This window comes from Sminthopsis crassicaudata, chromosome 4 (assembly GCF_048593235.1).
Source record: "Sminthopsis crassicaudata isolate SCR6 chromosome 4, ASM4859323v1, whole genome shotgun sequence".
Lineage (NCBI taxonomy): Eukaryota > Metazoa > Chordata > Mammalia > Dasyuromorphia > Dasyuridae > Sminthopsis > Sminthopsis crassicaudata.
The window spans coordinates 287705529-287719235 of NC_133620.1; the positions used below are offsets into that span (position 1 = coordinate 287705529).

General features: G+C 36.9%; 1 long non-coding RNA gene across 1 annotated transcript in view; it reads left to right on the forward strand.

Moving 5' to 3' along the window:
- LOC141541279 (uncharacterized) overlaps positions 1-12532 on the forward strand; it is a 29019-nt gene extending 16487 nt beyond the window's left edge. Inside the window, exon 3 of the long non-coding RNA XR_012481726.1 lies at positions 12402-12532. This is a non-coding gene — a long non-coding RNA (uncharacterized LOC141541279). The remainder of the gene's footprint in view (positions 1-12401) is intronic.
- Positions 12533-13707: the final 1175 nt, after the last annotated feature.

Sequence of the window (13707 nt, forward strand, 5' to 3'; positions counted from 1 at the left end):
TATTTACTGCTCTGATCATGATACTTTCCTGAACAAAATATTCCCATTGATTGTTGAGAGGCAATGTGGATTAAGGGACAGACTCTGGACTTGGCACCAGGTAAACCTGCATCTGACCCTTAGCTAGGAGGCCCTGCACAAGACACTTACCTTTGAATCTCAGACAATTCTAGATTTATAATCAGGGTGTTGGGGTTCAAATTCCAGCCCTGCCATTTAACTCCTATGAGACCTGAAAGAAGTTATTTCTCCTTCCTCAGACTCACTTTCCCTCTCTGTAAAATGAGGGAGGAGGACTCAATGGTCTCTGGGGACCTTTTAATTCTAGAGCTAATCCTATGACTACAAATTAGGTCAAGATCAAGGTCTGTGGAAGGATTTTCAATAGTTGTAGTCACCTCCCATTGGCTAAAGTGAAGGTTCACTTTGCACAGTCCTTCCTCATTTAAATCCAATTCACTTCCGTGCTATGGCATCACCTCCTTGATATCATGGTCCTCTGGGAGAACAAAGGACAAAGAGCTAAATAGGAAATAAATAAGGGAGTGAAGGCCCTAGAATTAAGAGGGGTTGGAAAGGATTCCTGTAGAAGATGGGATTTTATTCGTTCCTTGAAGACAGAAAGGCCAGTAGATGGAGAAAAGGAGAGGGAGCATTCCAGATCTGGAAGACAGCCAGAGAAAATGTCTAGAACTGAAAGATGGAGTATCTTAATTATGGAACAGCCAGGAGGCCAGTGGCACTGGATCAGAGTACACCGCATGGAATAAGGTGTAAAAGATTGGAAAGGTGGGAAGGGGATAGGTCATAAAGGGCTTTGAATATCTGAAAGAGCATTTTGTGTTTGCATCTGGAGGCAATAGGGAACCACTGCAGTTTATTAAATAGAGGACAAGGTCAGATCTGGAATTGAGAAAAATCACTTTGTTGACTAAATGGAAGATTGATTGTAGTGAGAAGCACACAAAGCAGACTATTGCGGAAATGTTATTGTTATGGGAATATACTACAGATTCCTGCATTTCATTGCATTTGTGATCTTATCAACATGAGTACTTCCAAAGAAAACTATCTATGCTATTTCATCTCATGCGATACTTGCCTTTGTCCTCCCATAAATCCTCCATGGAGTCTACCCAAAGTGCTAAAGGGCATTCCTCTAATTTTCTTGACATTTTATGTGTAACCATGCTTTCCATCAATTATCTTTTGCTCTCACAACATGTTTGACCCATTTCTTTTCTGGCCATACATTTCTCAATCAGTAATATACTGCAGCCTATTCACACTAGGTACAACATTGTCTTTCTATTGTCCTTTAAATGACTTGAAACTTTAATTCTTCAAAGACATGGTCATATGATATTACTGTAAAAATATTGATGGCTTTTGTTTCGAAAAGAAACTTGTGGTCATTAAAAGCCCTAGACAGTTTCCCAAAGGCAATCTATCCAGCCCCCTCTACTTTTCAGATTAGATTTGGGGCCCAGTTCATTGTCCATCAGCATTGTCTAAACAAGACATATGTTCAATAGGCTAGTTCTATAGGATATCCAGCCAATTGCATTCTGTCTGAATAGGAAGCATTCATCGTTTGTATAATTTTTCCTGGGTTGATGGTTAGGCCAAATTCTTTTGAGTGATTATGGGTCTTATTTAGGAGGCTTTGAAGTGTTCTAGGGCTTGAAGCAATAGTACAATGTTGTCCACAAACAGGAACATCTGGAAGACTTGGCCATATATAGTCTCTCTTCAAGAAGCACTCTCTTCTGAACATCTTCTGTATTTGCTGAGCATACATCTCTCTGTTCTGTGTCTCACTGGATTTCAATAATCAGAGGGTCATTGAACAAAGTTACTTTTGTTGCTTTTTTCAAGGAATCTTTTGTGCATTCTCAATATATGCATTAAAGACATTTTGTTGGAAGAAAGCCTTTAAAGTGACAATTTGCTCTACTAAGTCAATATGCTTTTTTTAAAAAAAATGTCATCTAATAATCATCACAATGGGATCTTATATTCACATGTAGTCTGCTGTAGTAGAATATCATTTATGGAGGGTTGCCCTTTCTCATATCTATTAATCCATATGTAAGATTTTTCCCCTAGAGATTTAAAGAAATGATAGCATTTTGGAGACAGCAAATCATATCCCTGGTTTTGCTCATTTGTTTCTGAAGTAATCAGTATCCTTCTTTCCTTCAGATATCTAGATAATAAATTCACTTTTTATTGCCTTTGGCATACAGAACATACTAGCATATATGAAGGTAACCGAGTCACCCACCACTGTTTCATATCTGCCTGTCAGGCTTTACTTGTTTCCAGAATTCCTCCTCTACTTCTTATTCTATCCAAATAGTTTCCTTGCCCAAAGAATTTATGACTAAGATTTCTGGGTGCTCCATCCAGGAGGAAAATAAGGAAAATAAAATTCAGAGCATCTCAGAGAACATTTTTGTTTCAAACCCCAGTTGTAGTGTATTGAAGGAAGAAAATGTTGAGTGGATTTTTGATTCCTCAAAATGAAGAGACATGGGAATGATTTGGCTGTCCTGGTTCTGGATCCAAGAAGAGCAATAAGACTTAGTTTTTTAGTTGGATGAGAGTGGACTTTGCAGCTAAGTTGTGCTCTTGTAATTTGCCAACCAGATTATTGTCAGCAATACATAGTTTTTATCCAGGACTCTCCTCATGTAAGGAGGATCAACAGAGCTGGTGGTGAACCTACCAAAAAAGAAGGCATGAAGCATGGACTACAAAGAAGCAGCTGGAGGGGATTTTCATCAGCTGATGGCCACCTGAAACTAGTGAAGGTGATGAACTCCTAGATATTGGAGGTATGGATGGACCCCAGTTTAGGTAGAAAGATTATTATCATGTGAACACTTCCGGGCTTTGTTTCCCAGCCCAGACATTTGCAAAACAGCAAATCCAACTTCATTATTGTTGTATGGATGTGTGAAATGGTTCAAACAGGAATTATTAACTTGGGATCCATGAACTTTTTTTTTTTTTTAAATCTCTTTTGGGATTCAAACCTAATTGTTTTGTTAAGTATGGAAATATGCATGATTTTATAACCCTTTAGGAAAGATCATAGATCTTTCAATCCTTTATCAATTAGGGAGTGGCTTTTTTTTTTAAAAATTGAATTTCCAGATGAAGAAATTAAAATCATTTCTAGTCATATGAAAAGGTGCTCTAAAACACTATTGATCAAAGAAATGCAAATTAAGACAACTCTGGGGTACCACTACACATCTCTCAGGTTGGCTAAAATGACAGGAAAAGAAAATGATGAATGTTGGAGAGGATGTGGAAAAATTGGGACACTGATGCATTGTTGGTGGAGTTGTGAAATGATCCAACTATTTTGGGGAGGAATTTGGAACTATGCCCAAAGAGCTATCCAAATGTGCATACCCTTTGATCCAGCCCAGTTTCTACTGGGTTTATATCCCAAAGACATCTTAAAGGAAAGAAAGGGACTCATATGTGCAAGAATGTTTGTGGCAGCCCTCTTTGTAGTAGCAAGAAATTAGAAATGCCCAACAGTTAGAGAATGGCTGAATAAGTTATGTTATATGAATGTTATGGAATGCTATTGTTCTGTAAGAAATGATTTCAGAGAGGCCTGGAAAGACTTACATGAACTCATGCCAAGTAAAATGAGCAGAACCAATTCTGATGAGAATAAGCTTCACTCACTGCCTATCCACTTCCTCTCTTCCTCTCCATTATAAAAACATTTTGTTGCCTCTTTTATGGCAGATAACTTACACTATTCTACCTTTCCCTTTCCTCCTCAATATATCCTTTTCTCATCTCTTGATTTTATTTTTTAGCTATTATCCCTTCATATTCAATTCTGTGCTCTCTGCCCATATATATTCCCTCCAACTATGATAACAATGAGAAAGTTCTTATGAATTACAAATTTCATCTTCCCATGTAGGAATGCAAACAGATAAACTTTGTTAAGTCTTTTATGATTTTCCTTTCCTGATTATCTCTTTATGTTTTTTCTTAGTTCTGTATTGAAAATCAAATCCTCTATTCAGCTCTGGTCTTTTCAACATAAAGGCCTGAAAGTCCTCTATTTAACTGAACATCCACCTTTTCTCCTGAAGAATTATACTCATTTTTGCTGAGTAGATGATTTCTCCAATCTTTTAATGTAGAAGCTGCTAAATTTTGTGTTATCCTGACTGTGGTTCCAATATATTTGAAATGTTTCTTTCTGATACTTATATTTTCTCCTTGAACTGGGAATTCCAGAATTTGGCTGTAATATTCCTGGGAGTTTTCATCTTGGGCTTTCTTTTAGGAAGTTATCATTGGATTTCTTCAACCTCCATTTTATCCTCTGGTTCTAGAATATCAAGACAATTTTTACACCTCTTAGATTGGCTAACATTACAGGAAAAGATAGTGACAAATGTTGGAAGAGATATAGGAAAACTGGGACACTAATGCATTGTTGGTGGAATGGTAAAATGATCCAACCATTCTGGAGAACACTTTGGAATTCTGTCCAACCCTTTGATCCAGCAGTGACTTTACTGGATCTGTATCCCAAGGAAATCATAAAGGAGGGAAAAAGACTCCTATATGCAAAAATGTTTGTAGCAGCTCTTTTTGTGGTTGTAAAGAATTGAAAAATTAGTAGATGCTCATCAATTGGGGAATGACTGAATAAGGTGTGGTATATGAAGGTAATGGATTATTATTATTCTATAAAAAATGACGAACAAGTTGATTTTAGAAAGGCCTAGAAAGATTTACATGAACTAATGCTGAGCAAAATAAGCAGAACCAGTATACATTGTACATAGTAACAGCAAGATTATGTGATGATCAACTCTGAAAGATTTGGTTCTTCTCAGTGGTTCAGTGATTCAAGGCAATCTCATTAAACTTTGGACAGAAAATGCCATCTGCCTCCAGAAAAAGAACTAAGGATATTGAATGTAAATCAGCACATGTTTTGTTCACTTCTTTTTTCTTTTCTTTTTTTTTTAATCTCTCCCATGGTTTATCCCTTTTGTTCTGATTTTTCTCTCCCAACATAATTCATAAAACAATGTGTATTAAAATATATAAACTAAAAATATAATAAAATAGACCTCTGTTTCCAAGATATCATGTGTAATGTCCCAAGTGTCAGGGATTTTGTACAGCTGTTTTCAGAGATCTTTCTAGGACCTGTACTATGAACCAGCATTGCTACTCAGCTCTGAATATGGGCAAAAACAGAATCCTACCTCAGGGGCATCAAAGAGATGCCTGCAATCTTCCTCTGACCAGAGTGTGACCACCCCTCCCTGTGTGTGGAGATCTCCAGAAGAGGCCCCAGTCCCTGTTGCTGCTAGGCTGGCTCTGCATTCACTGTTGATTCATTGTCTTCCAAAGCCCTACCCTAGACAAAGGCTCCCTTCACACCCCAGTATACCAGTTGAGTTCCTGTATTCCTGTTGAGTTGTCCTCAGCCTCTGGGGGCTGAAAGGCCTGGAGATTGCTGCCACTGCAGCCAATTTAGAGGCCTGTTCTTGGTGTCCTGGGACCTGACCTGTGTCTGCACCACAATTGTACGCCATACCCATCCTTAATGCAGCAGATACTTCCTGCTGACCTTCCAAGCCTTCCTCAGCTGGAAAATTGTTCCACTACATCTTTTTGTGGGTTCTGACACTCTAAAATTTAGAGTGATTTAGTCATTATTTTAGAGTCATCACTTAGAGGTATTTGGGAGGGCTTGGGGGAGAACTTGGATGAATCCCTACTTTCATTCTGCCACCTTGCTCTGCCTCTCTCCATAAACTTGTTTTTGTGTTTTTTAAAAATATATTTTGGTAACTGCATTTCATACATACAATTAACTTCCTTTATAATCTTATACATTTTATTTTATGAAGCTGCAATGGGAGTACATGTCCAGATCACCTGGTAAGGGCAGCTGATAAAGCACTGGGTCTAGATTAAAAAAGATCCAAGTTCAAATCCAGACTCAGATGCGTACTAGTTATAACTCTGGGCAAAAAAAATCTCTGTTTGCCTCAGTTTCCTCAACAATGAAGGATAATAGCACTTATCTCTCAGAATTGTAAGGATCAAATAAGATGATACATATACAAAACCTTAGCATATAAGTGAAAGAGCAGAACCAGGAGATCACTGTACACGGCAACAACAAGATTATACAACAATCAGTTCTGATGGATGTGACTTTTTCCGACAATGAGATGATTCAGACCAGTTCCAATAATCTTGTGATGAAGAGAGCCATCCATACCCCATCTAGAGTGTGAGGAACTAAGTGTGATTCATAACATAACATTTTTACTCTTTTTGTTGTTGTTTGCTTGCATTTTTTTTTCTTTCTCATTTTTTTTCCTGTTTGATTTGATTTTTTTCTTGTGCACCAGGATAATTGTATAAATATGTATGCATATATTGGATTTAATATATATATTTCTACCACATTTAACATATATTGGACTACTTGCCATCTAGGAAAGGGGGTGGGGAAAGAGGGGAAATTGGAATATGAAATTTTGCAAGGGTTAAAATTTAAAAATTGTCCATGCATATGTTTTGAAAATAAAAATCTTTAAATAAAAAAAAAAGCCTAGCATAGTGCCTGGCACACAGTAGGTATGATTTAAATGCTTACTGCCTTCCCTTCCCCACCTACAAAGGCATTTTTCTACATGGAGAGACTAAGAAGTTGCTATTGGAAGATTGAGCACACTTGGGCATTCTACATTTACCTACTGCATGCCTAATGCATGGCTACATAGCCAGAACTATCCATTTCTTCAGAGGTCCTAAGCAGGCACCCACTGGGGCCTTTGGATGCACTAGGTCTGAGGGAGGAGGTGGTTACTTCACTCATGACCAGTAAAACCCTAGATATATCACACCTCCATTGCACATTTAAAACCATTCTTCTTCCAAGACTCCATAGGCTTTAACAGACTGCCAAAAGGGTCCACAACACAGAAGAGATTAAGAACTTCTTGTTTGAACCCATCCATTCAGGTCTAGGTCCAGGGAGTAGGGTCTAATTTATGTGCTCTTGGGAGAAGAGGGATCTCTGAGAAGAGATGCTATTAGAGTGTATCTATTTACCTGGGAAAAGCCAACTTGTTGGTCCAGTAAATAAGAGTGCTGGGCCTAGTCAGAATGATTCTTTAAATCCGGCTCACTCACTGCTGCATGACCCTGGGGAAGCCACTTAACGCTCTTTGCCTCAGTTTCCTCATTTGTTAAGTGAGCCAGAGAAGAAAATGACAAGACATTGTATCTCTTCCAAGAAAACCCCAAATGAGATCAAGCAGATTAGGCATGACTGAAATGACTAAAAAAAAATGCTAAAAGTTTTTGTTTACATGTTAATTGAAAAAAAATTAAATATAAAAAAGAAAAAGACTGAAAATAAGTACTATTACAATAGATAAATGCTTAAAGAATATGAACAAATAGTTCTTAAGAGGAATACAATTTTTCCAAATTGCTAGTAATAGGAAAAATGTAAGTCAAAACCACTGGGAAGTTTTACCTAATACCCAACAAATTAATAAAGATGAAAAAATGTGGGAATGGACAATGATGAAAGAGTTATAGAAAAAGACACATTGAGATACTCTTAGTAAAACCATGTTTTGGTCCAACCATTCTGGAAAAAAAAATTAAATTATGCTATGTAAGTGTCTAAAACATCCCTTCTCTCTCTCTGACCCAGAGATTTTGCTCCCCAATATATATTCCAAGGAATTCCATGACAAAAGGCCCCAACTATACCAAAATTCTCATAGCAGCACTCTTTGTAGTAACGAAGAAGTGAAAAAAAAAGTAGATACCCATAGCTGGTGAATGGCCAAACAAACCATGCATGAATAAAAAATACTGTTACAAAGTAAGAATATTAAAAATATAAAAAATAAAGAGATTCAATGAAAGAATTATATGAACTGATGCAAAGTAAAGCAAACAATGAAGAAAACAATATATATATAATGACTAATAATATAAGTAGAAAGACCAACAACAACCAAAAAAAACCTCCCCCAAAAACAGACACTAAAGCCTGTAAATGTAAAATTCAAGTTAGAGAAGGCAGACTTTGAATAGAGAACACTGAATATGTCTATGAAACTTAGACAATGTTAGTCAGTTTTATTAAGCTTTTTTTTTCTCTTCTCACTTTATTATTTGTTGTAAAGGATAGCTTTCTGGATGGGAGTAGATAAGAGATATGTTAGCAAAGGAAGAGTTCGTAAAAGCAAAGAAAAATTAATAAAAATGTGAAAAAAATGTATCCCACAGAAGGCAATGGAAAAGCTCATAATAGATATGAGTTGGTGAGGTTATAAACCAATGAAGAACCTTATAGAACAGGAATTATAGATGTCATCTGAGAATGACAAGGGTGAAAAACTATAGATGCCCAGTCGGAGTGTTCTACTGGTATATTCACAATCCAGAAATCCAGGAGGTCTTTATCTGTGTAGTAAAATATTGGAAGGATATAAGAATAGGCAGACTTACCAGAGGAAACATCCAAATCAATGACATTTTACAGATCTATTTGAGTATTGAGAGCTCAAAGTCCTTTTCTGATTTCATTTAGTCTCATAGGCTTAAAATTATTTTAGTTGAGAAGAGGGTTAGGCCCTAAAAGGGAAATAAGTAGCCTAAGATGAGAAAGGTATATATGTCATTGCCTGGAATAGAGAAAAGATTCTTATTATTTATGTCATTCTGAACTAATCTCTTCCTCTTTCTAAGCCTCACTCTTTCCATCTTGGTTATTCTTAGTTCAAGGTGTTCCTCCCCCAAAGGCTCTAGGGCATACTTAGATGCTTCAATCCAAAAAGGTAAACTAGGTTTGAACCACTAGGTTCAATTCAAGGGGCCTTGACCCCAAAAGAATCAGCTTTCCTCTTTGCCTCTGTCTTAACCGCAGAATAAAATCCAGATAAATTTTCAGAGAAATCTCTAAAACAAATTTTTTTTTTCAGAGAAATCTTTCAAATGAAGATAGGTTTGACTCTTACCTGAGGTTCCCCCATATGTAGGTAACAGTGTCTCCTCCAGTCAAGATTCTCAGTATATAAAATAACATGGATATCAGGTATAGGACAGATTTTTTAAAAATTTCCTCCTCCACAGAAAGAGGATGAAATCCAAAGGATTCACAGGGTCATGTGGACAAATATCTATTACACTCCTTAGCCTCCCCAAGAACAAGGTAAAGATCCATTTTGATACTGCTAAACAAGTATTTTCCAATCATGTTGATGCTTCACTATCTGAATAGCTCAGTCATTATCATGGGAGGGCTGGCAAGTCCAGATTTCCTGGCCTCTCCTGGCATGGCTTATACTATGGGATCTACCTGTTGGGAATCTCTTTCTCCTCTGAGTATTTTGTAAAGAAAGTCTTATTCTGGGAGGCAGGTACCCAGTCCTCAAACTCAGAAACTCTGGAACTCAAGCTCTTTGTGATCCCATCTGGAATTTTCTTGGCAAAAATAAATGTAATATGTAATAAATAAATAAAATAAATTTAAAAAAATAAGTGGTTCCTCACTTCCTTCTTCAGTTCAATTTACAGATAAATAAACTGAGACAAACTAAGTGACTGGCCTAGGGTCACCCAGCTATTAAGTGTGTGAGGCCAGATTTGAACTTATATATTTCTAACTTCAGGCCCGACACTCGTGCCATCTCACTGCCCAGGAACTCAGGATAATATACGAGTTAATTTTTCAAGATAGGAAACACTTATTTATCCTAGTTTTGAAAATCCAGAAATTACCTTTTCAAGTTCACTGTTTGAGGAATTCATCAAATAGGTCAGGATTTCCCCATATCACCTCCATTACATCTATAAAATGGATGGAATAATAAATTATACTCTGTTTCATAAATAATATGAGATCAACACATCATACTCCTTGAAACGCTACATAAATGTGAGTTATTAGTAGGGATGTACCAGAGCCAGCTCCTACTGGCTATGATTATTAAATTTTCAGTTGGAGTACTGATGCTTCAGAATCAGCAGTCACTAAAAATTAGAGCGTGGTTTATTGTTTTGTTGATTTCTTGACTTGAGAAAAAATGTTAATGCAGATTAATCTTAAAGTATGTCAATTTGGGGGGGTTAGTTAGAGAAGAGCCCACTGTTAAGCATTTCAGGATACTTCTGATTATTAATATTAAAAGTTAAGAGGTCAGCTGGTGGCACAATAGATAGAACATTGGTCCTGGAGTCAGGAGGACCTGCTTTCAAATCTGGACTCAGACATTTACTAGCTAGTGAATAATTTAAGAAATATTTTAAAATATTGAAAATTCATATAGTAGAAGGGAGTGAGTGTATTTAATTGGGCATCAGAATGAGAACTCCTTCCGAACATCAGTCCAGGGAGGTAGCAACGTAATAAACTGAGACCCCATATGTTAGGTTGACCTGACTGATGTCTTGAGCTCTTCTTCCCCCCTTCCCTCACTCAGCTCTAGTCAGGGCCAGGAAAGGAAGCCAGGAGGATGAGCAGATGGAAGCCAACCTTTCCTTTTTTACTTCTCTTTCCCCCCTCCCTAGAAGCCAATGTTAGCAGGTAGCTCCCAGGATCCACTCGTCACAGGTGGGAGGTTGGTATCACATGGTAGTCAGAAAGCTACATGCAAAAAATATCCAAATACATCATTACCCACATTGATGATGCAGTATCCATATTGAAAAAGTGGCATTTGGGGCTTTAATTAGCTCCCAACTCTGAAGCCCCAGAATGTAAGCAAAGCTATTAATTCCCCAGCCCTGGAGAAATCCCTGTCATTCTATTTACACAGGTTGTATAAGATCTAGGGCATTTTCCCACCTACCCCCTCCTTGCTTCGGTTTTGCTATACCATTTAACAAGGGATGAGTTTATTTCTAGCAGTGGGCTGTGGCCCAAAAGCCACCTGCATAAATATTTTGTCCCTCTTACCAATGACACTAGCAGAGTCAATAGCAAGCCCCTTAGGTGTTTTCTTTTTAACCTAACAATCTCCATAATGATGTGTAACTTATTCTAAAATATACATCTATAGTAGGCTGAAGAGAAACCCCAAAGAATCTGCCTTTTAATTCTGCTTACTCAGAAACAGAGAATCTGAATTCTATTAGAAGTACATTATCTGCCCTCAACTAAACTAGAAAAAAGAACTCTTCCAAAAAAGCTCTTTTTGTACCTCCTTTGCTGTCAAAAGCATCTAGCACTGGGCTTAGCACATGGAAAAATTCTCCAGAAACACTTGTTAATTTTGGAATCCAATTCTTACCAGGTAACAAGAAATTTGGTTTTATACACATATATTGTATCTAGGTTATACTGTAACACATTTAATATGTATGGAATAACCTGTCATTTAGGGGAGGAAGTAGAGGGAGGAAGGGGAAAATTTGGAAAAGTGAATACAAGGGATAATGTTGTAAAAAAAAAAATTACCCATGCATATGTACTGTCAAAAAATTATAATTATAAAATTAATTTTTAAAAAAGAAACACTTCTTAACTTGAATCCAATTTCAAACTTTCCCAGCTTTCTTGAGGTGTTCTATAGTGTAAGGGAAAGAATGCTGAACCTGGATTGAGGGCCTGATACTCTTAAGACTTACTAGCAAGATGATCTTGGGCAAATTACTCTAAGCTTCAGTTTCCTCCCCTGTAAATTAGGCCAGTTATACTAATAAACAGTAAGAGTATACATCCACAGACATGCATACACACATTCAAATATGCATATACATATTATATTACATATACACATATGCATATTACATATACATATTATATATCATATTACTATACCTATTGTGTGCCACCTAATAATAATAATAAAATCTAACATTTATATAGTGTGTGCAATATGATTGACACTGTCTTAAGTACTTCACAGTGATCTCATTTGATCCTCGCAACAATCCTGGGAGGTTTGTAATATTACTTTACTCATTTTACAGATAAGGAAATTGAGGTAGACAACGTTTACATGACTTGCTCAAGGTTTGACATCTAGTAAGTATCTAAAGTCAGACTTGAATTCAAGCTCAATTTTCTATCTATCCCATCACCTAGCATCCTACTTATTTCATAGGATTGTTCTGAGAAAAGCAATCTGTGTTATTATTATTGATTCTAGTAATACATACAAGAGAATTCCTGCGCCACCTAGCTGCCCCTTTTTCTTTTTCTTTTTTCTTTTTTAAATAATAGCTTTTTACTTTAAAAATGATAGTTTTCAATAATTACTCTTGCAAAACCTTGTGTTCCGTATTTTTCTTCTTCCCCTCCCACCTCCCCTGGCTAGCAATATAGGTTAAACATATGCAATTCTTCTATACAGATTTCCACATTTTTCCTGCTGCACATGAAAAATCAGATCAAAAAGGAAAAAAAATGAGAGAAAAAATAAGCCAGCAAACAACAACAACAAAAGGTAAAAATACCGTGTTGTGATCCACACTCAGTTCCTACCGTCTTCTCTCAAGGTGAGAGAATATAATATTTGTCATATAATATTATTGTTGGATAGCATGTTTTCTTGGCAAAGACACTGGAGTGGCTTGCCATTTTCTTCTCTAGCTTGTCTTACAGAGAAGGAAACAGAGGCAAACAGAATTAAATGACTTGCCCAGGATATCATGTAGCAAGTAAGTGTCTGAGGTTGGATTTGAATTCAGGAAGCTGAGTCTCTTCCTGACTCATGGCCTGGTTCACTATGTGTTATGTATAGCACTCTTATCTACCCCTGAATGACTGGGAATGGTAAATTCAGTAATGTTGAGGCAATAGTGTTAGATTATGGAAGGTTTGTAGATGGATCTGTGGAAGGAAAACCATGTAGAGAAGTTTAGATTTGATATGGTTGGAAATAAATCATCCCTGGAAGTTTTTCAGACAGAGGTATGATGAGAGGAATGCTGTATTTAGTGACCCCAAGGTTGGGGATTGGCAAATTTGAGTGTTAATAGGACAAGGGAATTCGGGAATCGAGAGGAAAGAACAAGGTTGCATTGAACTGACTAACTGTGAGTTAGAAACTGGGAAGGGAAGAAAGTGAAATGAAAACAGAGGTGACGTCCTAAGAGAATAACGAGGTTTGGAGGCATTGCAGCTCATGGTGAGGATGAAAAATAGGGTGAGAAGGAATAAGACCCAGAGAGGGATTGAAGGAGAGAAAGCCACGATCTGAGAAAAGAATTTCAGAGAAATCAAAGAAAAGGACAGGGTTTCCTCCTTTATAGCAATCAATCAATGAACATTTTTTAAATTAAGTATCTACTATGTGCCAGGCACCATACTAAAGTGCTGTAACATGAACAGGTTAGATTGATTGGTCTCCAAGTTTCTCTGCTTAGGGGCTTCCCAAGTTTTCCATCTGACTGAGGAAAGCCTTCTTGTATCCTGTAGTCAATTTGAGAGGAAACAAAGAAAATTTTGAGTATAAAACATTTAAGTATCATAAAGTTGTTAAATATTTATTAGAACACCATCAAATAAATTACTGAGAACCTTGATTCTGTTTTTTTTATCAATCAACAGTTTTATTCTCAGTGGAGTTTTTGAAAGAGATCGCCCACATATCGTGTTCAGTTCTTGCTTTCAGTTTGAGAACAGAACTGAAAATCCCAACACGCTGAGATAAGTTG